Source organism: Heliangelus exortis, chromosome 8 (assembly GCF_036169615.1).
Source record: "Heliangelus exortis chromosome 8, bHelExo1.hap1, whole genome shotgun sequence".
NCBI classification, from domain to species: Eukaryota; Metazoa; Chordata; class Aves; order Apodiformes; family Trochilidae; genus Heliangelus; species Heliangelus exortis.
Genome location: NC_092429.1, coordinates 12,742,822 through 12,755,030, shown reverse-complemented (window position 1 = coordinate 12,755,030; position 12,209 = coordinate 12,742,822).

Sequence of the window (12,209 nt, the reverse complement as noted above, 5' to 3'; positions counted from 1 at the left end):
AAAATACTAAACAAAAGTCAGGATATTCCTGAGTAATGGAAAGCACTGCAAAACTTCACAGTACTATTGAGCTCCTTGTTATAATTGGGTGATGCTTCCACTTAACATGCAATTTATTTTATTCAATATTGATAAGATTTAACGGATGATGTATTTGATTCAAGGCTTTGATACAAATGTAGACTCTTAATTAACAAGAGATATATTTGATGCAGTGAATAATGCATCTGATTTAATAGAGGATGCACTGTATCTGCAGCTGAAGCTGATTGGTCTTTTTAGTGAAAGATTAATTTATTTCAGAAGATGATGTATCACTTTCAATATGAACAAAATCAAATTTATAATACCTTTTTTTTTTTTTTTTTTTCAGTGTGAAAAGTAGCACGAGGAACAAGTTTGCCCTCAAGTGGACTTCAAAGGCAGATCATACCTTGAAGGCACAAGGCAGGTTAAGTTGGTTAATTCATTAATGTTGTGATGGGGGTGGAAACAAGTTCTACTAGGCCATTGCCTTCTCAATCAACCTTGGCTTTATTTCTAAGTAAAACTATATCAAGGTTATTTAATTAGAGATCCAAAAAACTGTAATAATCTTTATATTAACAACAATTGACAACAATACCGGAAAGATTCAAGGCTCAAAAGCTATTTGAAATTGAGACACTAATAAAGTAATAGAGAAAGAAAAAAAAAATTGGCAGATTTGACAGTATTTGCTTTTATTTATTAATTCATCTCATCAACAATAATGCTGTTATATCTTGTAAAGTGGCAGAACTGTTACCTATTTGATAAATCATCAGGAAGTATCCATGAGAGAGCTACAGTTTAGATCACCCGAGTTTTCACTTCCTGTGTATAGACAACTATCCAGGTTTATCACACAGAAAATACAGAAGGACTGCATGGAGTAAATATTCCATTCCTGCTTTCTGTAATACAAAACCTCTGTGTTCACTTATTATTCTATTAAGCCTTTATTTTTCTGTTCACAGCTCCATAAATTTGATACTCTATGCTTTTAATCTAATTTGTTGACAACTGTAAATGACCCAGGTTCAAGACAACGCCAGATAATTTTTAAAATTACATATTTAGAACAAAAAAAAATATTAGAAAATGCATATATAACCCAATTATTATATAATGGATGTCATACTAGTACATAATATCCCTAGTAATTTAATTATAAACATCTGACTGGTATTTAAAAAGGAAAATGATTGTTTAAGCACTATGCAGTTAAAGAATACTAAACTTTCTGGTATACTCTTCATTCAAAATGTTGCACCAAAAATAAGACCAAGGGAGATTCACCAGCATTCAAAAACTATTCTGAAGTAAGTGGATTTTATATTTCTGAACATAGGATGGATCTTAGTTCTGTCTTGTAGGTGTGCATTGTTTAGTGTTGCCCAAAATTACAGTCTAGAAATGAAACAAGAAAAAATATTTTTATTTTTACTTTTGGTGTTTCACACAAAAGTAATACCTTCACAGCACCAAGAATAGAACTGGTAAAAGATTATGATACTTTAAAAAAATATAACTTAATTTTAAAACTAAAAGTTTTATCATTAATAATAGTTTTCCCACAACATAAACTAAGTAAATATATTTTAACAATCCGTAGAAAACAAAGGATCGTGTGCAAAGCTGGAAAATATTTACAGGTTGTAGTTTTTGAAATCTATTTCTGCAACTCCAAGTCTTGCTATGTGAGAAAGTAATTGAAAAACAATTACAAGACTGAATCATTCTGGCCCACATAAAATCTCAACAGGTTACTTCAGATCATAAGAAATTGTGAGCTATCCATAATTTAGCTATAGGTTCAAACCATTATGCCCCCCTTTTCAGCTATGAAAAACAATAACAGCAAAGTTTTAAGCATAAGAATATTATGCAAAGGCAAATATGTATTATCTGTGCCATACGTGGTAAATAGTTTGAAGTATTAAAACGTTAGAGTTAAGCATGTATTCTTCCCTTTCCCAGCTCCCGCTGGCACAATGCCACTGTAGGATTAAAAATGAGAAAAGATAAGCATAGTATTACCCACTTTCTACCATATGAGATACAAAATAGGAATAAAGTAAATAGAGGTACAAATGTTTCCATGGAGTGTAAATGTGTTCTCTTGATGTGGCTCTGGAGGAAGAATATGCAAGTCTTTATAAGATTGCAGAGGGTGTAGCACACTTTTATTTATCTGTGTGTACCACCTACATAACTGCTTTTCTTGTCATACTAAATTACAATGTTTTAGTTTGGTGATGGATCAGAAAACCATGTTGAGATTTAAAGCAAGTTTTTCATATTATCTTGTTGGTATAAGTGGTCCAACTAGTAGAGAGCTGCCAGAATTCCTAATTTTAAGACATTATTTAAGGTGGTAATCAATCAGAATTTGACAAACACATGAAAGTATTTTTCCTGAACAAAAGGTGAGGACAGATAAGCTCTTAAGGGCTACAGAGAATGCCCACATGCCATAGGATGTGTTCAGAGGTTCCTTAATAGGTGATCTCTTGCCTTGATTCGGGACCACATCCTTCTCCTAACCATGGAAGAAAATATTTCTTGATCCAAAAGTGGTACCTTGTGGCCTTTACTTCTAAATAAGTTTGATAGTATGGCTTACTTTTGAACAAGATGAGTCATGATAATGGAAGATAATGTAGTTGTTGTCTATAACAGTGGAAGTATTTGATTTTGCCATAAACCATGTAAGCAAAGGTAGGCTATAGTCAACAAATCAAAACAAATAAATTGGAGTCCTATTCAGTGCTGATGAATATTTGAAAGACAGGACTGCATATCTAAAGCAACTAGAGAGCAGGGGGCAGAGAAACGTGGAAGAAGACAAACTAAAACTAAAACTAAAAAATGCATTGCTGTAACATGTAGGTCTAACATAACAGTATATGCCCTGGGGTGTCACACTTGACAACACTTGGGAGAATCAGACCTGTTGAGAAAAATGGTGAAGAACTGGCACTGGTGGAGTTCTGGCATATCCTGTATCCATGCTGTCTGTTAAGAACTGATTAAAAAGTTCAAAAATTCCTAGATGTTTCCCTCCAAAACAGGCACGTAGTTGACTAACTTCAAAAGGAAATCCAGTAATCATGGCTTGGCTTCAAGATGAAGATTTCAGAAGGGCTCTCCCCACGCTTGCTGCAAGTGCGCTGATGGCTGAAAAGGCCAAGGTGGGAGAGGCAGTGTGGCTGCAAAAGGCACAGCAGAGTCTCCTGTGAGGGGACAGCTAAGGCACGGTGCTTTCTCTGCTGTCTTTTGTCCTCAAGACTGATTCTACCTGTGTTCTCAAAGGAGGCAGCAGCATTATGGACGATGTGTCTCCATGTCTCCCAATAGGAGGCCAGAGTGGACCACTGATGGCAGTCAGTATGGCCAAAGCTGAGGGATTGTTTCAGGGAATCCTTGTATCTCCTCTCTGGGGCTCCTCTGTTGTGGTAGCTGGTAGCAAGTTCACCACAGAGCACAATCTTAGGGAGGTGGTGATCCTCCATCCTGGAGATGTGCCCTGCCCAGCACAGCTGTGTCCTAAGTATCATGGCCTCAATACTGGTGACCCCTGTCTGTTCAAGGACAGGAATATTGGTCACTCAGTCAGTCCTGTGGATATTTAGGATTGTACGGAGGCAGCACTGATGGAAGCGTTCCAGGAGATGCAGGTGGTGGTGATAGATGACCCATGATTCAGACCCATATAAAAGAGAAGACAGTAAAATGGCTCTGTAGACACTTCTTTCTAGAAAGAAGTTTCTTCTAGACAATCTTTGTACTTTTTGTCCTCATGTGTTTATTGGTCCAGACTCTTCTATGAAGTCTTCTGAATGCTCTGGATGCCCTTGATAATCTGTTGTCTATCTCTTTGTCGATCTTTGCATCCAAGGAAATAATACTTCTCAGATAGCTGAACTGCTGGACTGACTTTAGGTCTGATTCACCTATGGTGATGTGGGGTTGATGGAAGTCTTCCTGTGGTGCAGGCTGGTAGAGAACTTCTGTCTTCTTCAAGCTGACTTCCAGCCCAAAAAGTGTGCAGCCTCTGCAAAGCAGGATGTTGTGTGCTGCAGAGCTGCTTCTGTGTGGGCAATGAGGGCGGCATCATCAGCAAAAAACAACTCTGGGACCTGGTGATTTAGGGTCTTGGTGTGGGTCTTCAGTCACCTTGGGCTGCATAGGTTCCCATCAGTACCATATTGGATGTAAATGCCATTTTCTTCATCGAGGTCTGCCGTGGCCCTTTGGAGCATTGTGCTGAAGAAGATTGTGAATAGAGTGAGTGTGAGAATGCCTCCTTGTTTCACACCATTGATTATTGGGAAGAATTCAGAGAGTGCATCGCCATATCTGACTTGGCCCTGCTGATCCTTATGTAGCAGGATGACCATTTTGAGGAACTTGGGGGGCATCCTAATCATTCCAAGATCTGTCACAGGCCTTTTCAGCTTACAGTGTCAAAAGCTTTAGTGAGGTTGATGAATGTCACATAGAGTCCTTTGTTCTGTTCCCTACACTTGCAGTTGTCTGAGAACAAATACCATGTCTGTGGTACTCCTGTTGGCTCTGAAACCACACTGGCTTTTAGGTAGAAGTTCCTCTGCAATATGCAGGTACTAATCTGTTCAAAAGTATTCTTGCAAGGATTTTTCCAGCAATGGAGGTCAGAGTTATACCTTGGTAGTTGGAGCAGTTTGACTGTTCTCCTTTCTCCTTGTACAGGGTGATGATGACTGCAACACGGAGATCTGGTGGTAGTTCTCCTTGTTCCCAACAACTCACAAGGAGCTCGTGAAGTTTAGCATGGAGTGCTTGGCCTCCGTGCTTCCACACTTGAGTAAGGAATTAGTGTAAAATGGATTATTATCTGCAATACAGATTATTACTAGTAGGGGTACTAGTTACATGAACTAGGACCTAGGTTCACTGTGGGGACCAGCACAAAACAGCAGTGTAGAAATACTGATAAAACTGTTAGATTCAGCAAAACAGATGTGGGATGTAGTAAGAGATGGACAGGGTCAACAAGTAGAATGAACAGTGTGATAGGAGCTAATTTTGCCCTTCCTGACTTGTAGCAGAAAGGAAAGTGAGAAACATGAGGTAAAGGAAAAATAATAATATGGACTAATAAGGAGAAAAGTCACCATGAAGGGAACTAAGAAGAGAGGAAAACCACCACTTTGTGTAATACCTATCAGTATGCTTTTTTTTTTTTTTTTTTTTTTTTTTTTACCTTGATTGAGTTGAAAGAGATAATATATAAAATCTTTAAAACATAATTTATTATTCTTTTTTTATTTTAAAAATTTATAACTTTTAGTTAAATAACATTTTGACTGAAGAATGTTTTCAGAGGATGAGATTAATTTATTTGAGGGAAAGAAGTATTAGTTTTTCCTTTTAAAAACATTTTCAAAAAATCAAAATGAAAGCAACATTGTTTTTAAAGATATAATTTTACAGTCTAGAACTACTCCAACAGATGGAAACTAATTTTATGTGCAGTGACCAGAAGAATCATGTTCATCTTTTTTCAGACAATAATGTTTAAGAGAATTTCATAGTCACCTTCTAGGCAAAAAGAAAACACTCAAATCCCCAAAACAAATAAACAAAGCATGTTGAAAAAAAAACAACAACAAAAAACAAACAAACAAAAAACCCCAAATCAAACAACAAAACCAAGACAACTAAATTGAAAAAACCCAAACTACCAACAAAAATAAAAATGTATGACACTTTTTCTGAGGGAGGATGAGATTTTAAGAAATGTGCATACCCATAAAAAATGAAGATGATGACTTTAAGTCCAAAATCACAGGAAAAGGAAAAAGGAGCAAGGAACTTTGGAAAGAAAAGAGCACCACTTGTGGAAACAGGAAAGAAAGAAGCTCCTTTTTTACCACAAAAGATAAGAGGTGTGGCAAGGAAAGCTAGCTGTAAAAGACTACAAGTGCCTTTACTGTTTTTCAAACCTTTATACTTCTTCTGCTAAGAACTAAGAAGTGCTGGAATTTCTGAAGGGTAACTGATTTCTGTGTCAGGTGTTTTTTGAGGAGGAAAATAAAAAACGGCTTCAGGTCAGAGCTTTGAAAAAGGTATCTTTAAGTTACTGGGGTATCTCGTGGAGTCATTTGTGATGTTGAAGACAGAGGTCAGCTGCAGAATGAGGTCCTACCTTCCTGAAGGTGTAAAAAACCTAAAAAGACTATATATCAAGCTGTAGCAGAAAGGATGCAGTCAAAGGTCTTGAATGCAGCCTACTGACCTCCAGCAAAACTTATCAGGTCCGGGGTATGTTGTTCTGGAACTGCAGAATAGCAGCAGCCCCATTAGTATCCAGCAGTGAAAGTTCTACATGTTTATTGTGACTTCCTCAGTTTTATGTGCTTTGCTTTAATTTGGGGTTTTTTTGTTGTTTTTCTTAACTGTTAACTCAAACTATAAACTAAAACCAAAACTACAAACACCCCAGACTCTCATTCCTCTAAATCTTCTTTTATTAAGATTTTTTTCTTCCTAAAAAAACAGTCAAGGTTTCTACTATGTTCATATTCAAGATGGATATACACCTTCCCAGCATTAATTTTCAAATTAATATATTATTATCTGGTAAGTACAATAAGGAGTTAAAAAATCCTAATTAAATTAATGACACAGATGAAAGAATTAAAACACACAGAGCCATAATGGCATAAAATATAATTGCAGAACAAATTAAATAGTTTTTCTGGGAACCTATATATGCTCTATGCAGTAAAATTCTGATTTTCTGATTTTTGTTCAGTGTAAACTGAAAATAAACCACCTCACCATGTGGAAATACCAAAATAATGCAATGCTATTCTCACTGAAAATCAGATAATAAAATTGCCTGTGACATGAAAACACAGGCAATTAGGAAAAGTTGATAAAAAAGAGATTTGTGGGTAATGGTACAACATATGACACTGTGTCTTCAAAGAAGTCATCAGCAGAGGCTCTCAGGCATATGGGAATCCTGTTTTATAGAACAGGATCGAAGTTAGGTGAGGTGAAGTTTTTATTATTGTTTGTTTTGTGGTTTTTGTTGGTTTTTGTTTGGTTGTGGTTTTTTTAACAGGATTATTAAGGGGCATAAAAGAGCCTAAACTGTTAGAAAATAGAAAAAAAAAAACACCTTTTTAAATCTATAAAGTAATAATACTGGTGGAGGAGAAATAGAGTGAAAAAGATGGCCAAGACAACCTGATATGAAACAGGAAGGAAGAATAAGGTTTACTTTAATTAATGTCATGCTTTAAGATAAAGGTTAAGCAATGTCACTAGGGAGTAGAAGTCCATAACTGTTGAATGGAAATGTTAGAAAAACTGGTTTAGTATCATTTTCATGGAGTTCAGTTTTTACACTTTCTTCTGACCTCAGGTATCTCCACCTGCCTCCAAAGTGAAATAAGAAAAGTTGACACTTTCTTCTTAATTTAGTAATTCTTTTATTACATCTACTTCTCCAGCAATACAGGGAGATTAATTTCTATAGTTCATTGTGATTTCTTGGCAACCCAGCAAAGCTGAACCCCCTCTGTAATCTTCTTTTGTATTGGGTGAATAAATGAATTATTGCAACTAATAATGAATATCAGAAATTACAGCAGAGTGGGATAACCTGGCAGTAACAAACATGCTAATGAAGAGCAGAATGCTCTGTGAAGAGTACTGTGAAGAGTAAAGGTCCCTGATAGAAATTATTTGCTCTTGAAACTACTGAGTTTATTGAAAATGACCTGAATCAAATCCTCTCACAGCAGAGCTAAATACTGCAGATCATTAATAATTCTAATTATGTAGTGGAAAGAAAGAGAATTTTATCTTAAAACAAAACAACAACATCCCTCTTCAAAAATGTATTTTTAAGCAGTCTCTTCTGTGGATTAGGCCATGTGAGATAAAAACAGGCAGGAAGACAGACTTTCTAATTGGAATTCATTACTTCAAATAGAACGATTCATCAACTCAAGTTGGATATCCACATCAATATAAAAGGATACCAAAGGATTAGCAGATTTCAAAAAGCCTCATGAGTATCACTATTTTATTTATGTCAGTGTGGAATAAACACTAAACTTTTCTTTCCAAGACACAATTCTTTGCCTCAACTGTGATTCATACCACCAGATCTAATTATCTTTCCACAATATATGGATCAGGGATTATTCATCTGGATGTAACTGATTTAAACAGTAGATCAATTCAGATTATCACTAGTTTACAGATTTCTATAAAGTATCACTAGGCATCCTCTTTGTTTCTCTGTAAAATTCTGTTCAATGCCTCTACCACAGAGAATTACTAGCTATTTTATTTAAAAAAATAAATAATAGACTACATGAATTTAAACAAAAGAACCATACTAAGAAGCACCTCTTTATTTAATTACTCACTCAAAGTCAATCAATTTACTCCATTTAAGTATTTACTTATTCCCACATATGCATATGCTCACCATCATATCATAGTGAAGTTTTGAACCACTAAGCTGAGGAGTTCAGGAAGCTATTTAAAATAACCTTAGAGAATCAGAACAGTTTTGCAAAAATCTGCTTAGATTTTTCCTTTTAAAAACAGGGGAATAATGTTAAATACTACTGTACATGCAGTAATTCACTTTCAGACACATTCTTATGATCTGAATCCGGTGACTTATTACACTGCAGCCCTTACTGAAACAATGAAAAAATTCGAGGTGGGGAAGGGAGAGGAAGAGATATATAATCCCTTAAAAAGAATCAAGTGGCAATGCCTACAGGGTCTGAAAATGTAGGCACATTTTGGGTTTCACTCTGGCAAAATCAGTTAAAACATTTAATATGAAAATAATATCTCTCCCAAATTCCACTGTTTTCAGCACAAATGCTTTCATCTCCCACATACTGCAGATTGGACATATTTGAAATTTTAATCAAGATAAAAAATGAAGTAACAATTTGTTGTTAGAATGTTTTTTTCATAGGAGCCACCTCGAATATTGTACTCCAGTCAGAATAAATCTTAAAGATGTGACTTTTTTCCATACTTTCTGACATATTCCAGGCTATCCTATTATATTTTTTTAAAATATTCTTTAACTTCTCGATGCTAGATAACTTTAAGGATCTAAAATACTCAATTCTAAGATTATTATTAGAGAAAATTAGAGAAATTAGAGAAAATTAAAATAGTGCACTTCAGCTTAGAAGAAAAAAGACAAAACTGCCCTCCTTTTAATATTGTAAGAATCTTTTCCTGTCTTCCACATGCAACTCCAATATTTCATTTGGTTTACAGCTTGTGGTGTGAGAAATAGTACAATAAGTCAAGTTCTGTCACTGTTTAATAATGCTAAAGTAGCCCAAAGAGACTTCAGTCTTTCAGGTACTAGCATGTGATCAGTATTACAATGAATTTAATCTCAGAAACATGCATTTAATTATAAATTATTTAGTAATCTTAATCTTATTTAAAATTCTAATGTTTATTATCCTGCTACCTACAGTTATTTTTAATAAAAATAGGAAATTAAATGACTTAAAATTATAACAACGTTTTTCTTAGAAAAGAAATGAGAGATTATACAAGAAAGGACATTTCATTGTTAATGATTTCATAGCTAGAAAGGATAAAGCTATGTTCTTCTTCTATTAGCTTTTCTTATTCAATTTCCCAAAACCTTGTTCTACACTAGTGACCTGAACTATGAAAGGTTATTTACAATAGAATTATCAATACTCAGAACTCAGTGAATGGCAAAGTCTTATGATCTAATGGTATATTTTGTATGGTATTTTGAACTGGATGATGTAGAATTTCCAAACACAAAGCTCTAAGCTGAAGTTAAGACTTTGATTTATATCAGCAGAAAAATTATAAAGAATTCTACAGTTTAAAGACAGGACCAGACTTCTACTTCCATCTCTCTTCCTGATTTCCTGCACAATCTTAGAGAAACCCACTGAATTGTAAATTTTTTTTTTTTTTTTTTTTTTTTTAAGGAGAATCAATATAACTTAATAAAAAGGCACCAATCTAAGTTTCTCCATTATTTTCATGCTCTGTAGTCATGGGTATTCTAACAGAAATTCGTGGGATTCTGATTTTTCTGCCATTGTTCTAGGTGAATAATTGTGGCAACTTATTTGATCAATTTCCATTTTAAAGCTCATTTCACATTTAAAAGAATTAGATGTTTATGCCTTGGGTTGTGATTCTGTTTTCAAAGTGCTGGGCATCCATTCCTCATTTGGAATTATTTGTGGATATATGAAAATATGCCAGGCCAGGATCTGATGTCTCCTCCCAGCCTGGACAATATCTTGTTTCTGCATCACCGTATCTTTGAGATATCTTTGAGTTGTTGTTTAACTGGGGCAGCACAGTAACATTATCCAGTTACATTATCCAGTAACTTCCCAGCTGTGAGGAATGAGGTTAGGTTGTTTAGAATTGCCACAGCAAAGACATGATCACACAACAGTCATAAACAGACTGGTGTTGGACAAAGGCAGCAAATTATTAAAAATATTCATAACTACAGATTATTCAGGTAAATACAAAGGCAAATAGCCACCTATAAAAGCCTAAATTTTGTGACAGAATCAGCAATGATACCTGATCAACTGCAGGTTGTTCTTCACAAAGAGTTGAGAATTCTTACATAAAGACAAAGTGAGTCTCATGGCACAGTAAGATGAGAGATCTTCTCTTATTTGCTGTTGGGTCATGAATAAATCATATTTCCTTCTGCTCTTTGAGAAGATTCAATAGACTGACCAGGTCAGAGGCTAGAAAGTATCAGAGGTGCTTCATGATAAAATAAGTTTTTTCTTACACAGCTAAGAAAAATTATTTCCCAGTGATTCACATGAAGTTCCTAAGATGCTTCTCATGTTCTCAGTATGGAGAAGAGGTCTCTCATTTATTTCAATTAATCTCTATTCTACAGAGAAAGAGAGAGTTATATCTATTTAAGATCACATCATTTCATGAAGATGGCAGAAGAATGAACATGTTTTATGGCCAAGTTTATCATCTATGACTTTGACAATTATGTTCTTTAAATTTTAGGTTCACAGTGTAAGTCTGTACTATAGTAATAAATTATTCATTTCAGGCATGTGTAGGTAAGCATGAAAGCTTCATATCCATTCCTGAAAATCACCCAATGAGAGATGAGCAAAGCATCATTTTGTCAAGTTCCAGAGTGCAGTACTTGTTCTCAGAATTTCCTGAAATAATTACTCATTTGAAAATGAATCCTTATTATGCATGATAGCAAGAAATAGCAATCGACAGCAAAGAATAGAGGTCGTCACTCTCCCCTTATGCTATCATTATTGTTTGGCAGGTATGTACAACTGCTGGGCCAGACAATGTTTTGAAAGGGTTTTAATTCCAGCACACTATCATTTCTCAGTATGACAGGTTTGTATCAATTATAAATGAAAGGAAATAAAAAATATCTTTAACTTACCCTAGGTTAAGAGTATCTTCAATAGTTTCAGTGATTATGGATAAATCACTGAAAAGATTTTCATGGTGTATTGATATGGAAACATTTGAATAAAAATAACTAATAATAATAATAATAATAATAATTTTTTTTCTCATAAGCTCCAATATGTCATAAATCCAAATACATCTTCCAAACAAAGTCTGCTAGCTTTGTTTCAGGCTAAGATTAATATTTTCTCCTCATTGTCTTACAGCAAGCTCTATCGTGCCTTTATGTTCCTTCATACATAAAAAGATCCCCAAGTACTCCACAGACATCTTATACTTTAAGACCCAGAAGCTCCTTCTGAACAGAGGAAAGGATTCCTACTTGACTGGCAGCATTGGGTATTATTTCCCACTCTCTGAATTTTAATGTGACTATGTCCAGGTGGAACGACAAGTCTTGGTGTTACAAAGTCTGATAATTGACAAGTGTGGATAATGTTTCCTTGATCTGATGAATAAAAAATGGAAGGGTTTTATTTTAAAGAAAAAAAGTGATTTTAGTATAACCGTAATCAAGACTCAATTATATGCTTCCATTGAGGCTAACCAAGAGAAGCCAGTACAAAAAAACACACTTTACATAAATTTCATCACATCTGTGTGGATGTGCAAATTTTGAATAAAAAAATCCACCTTGAATTTAACTGCAGATATTTCTG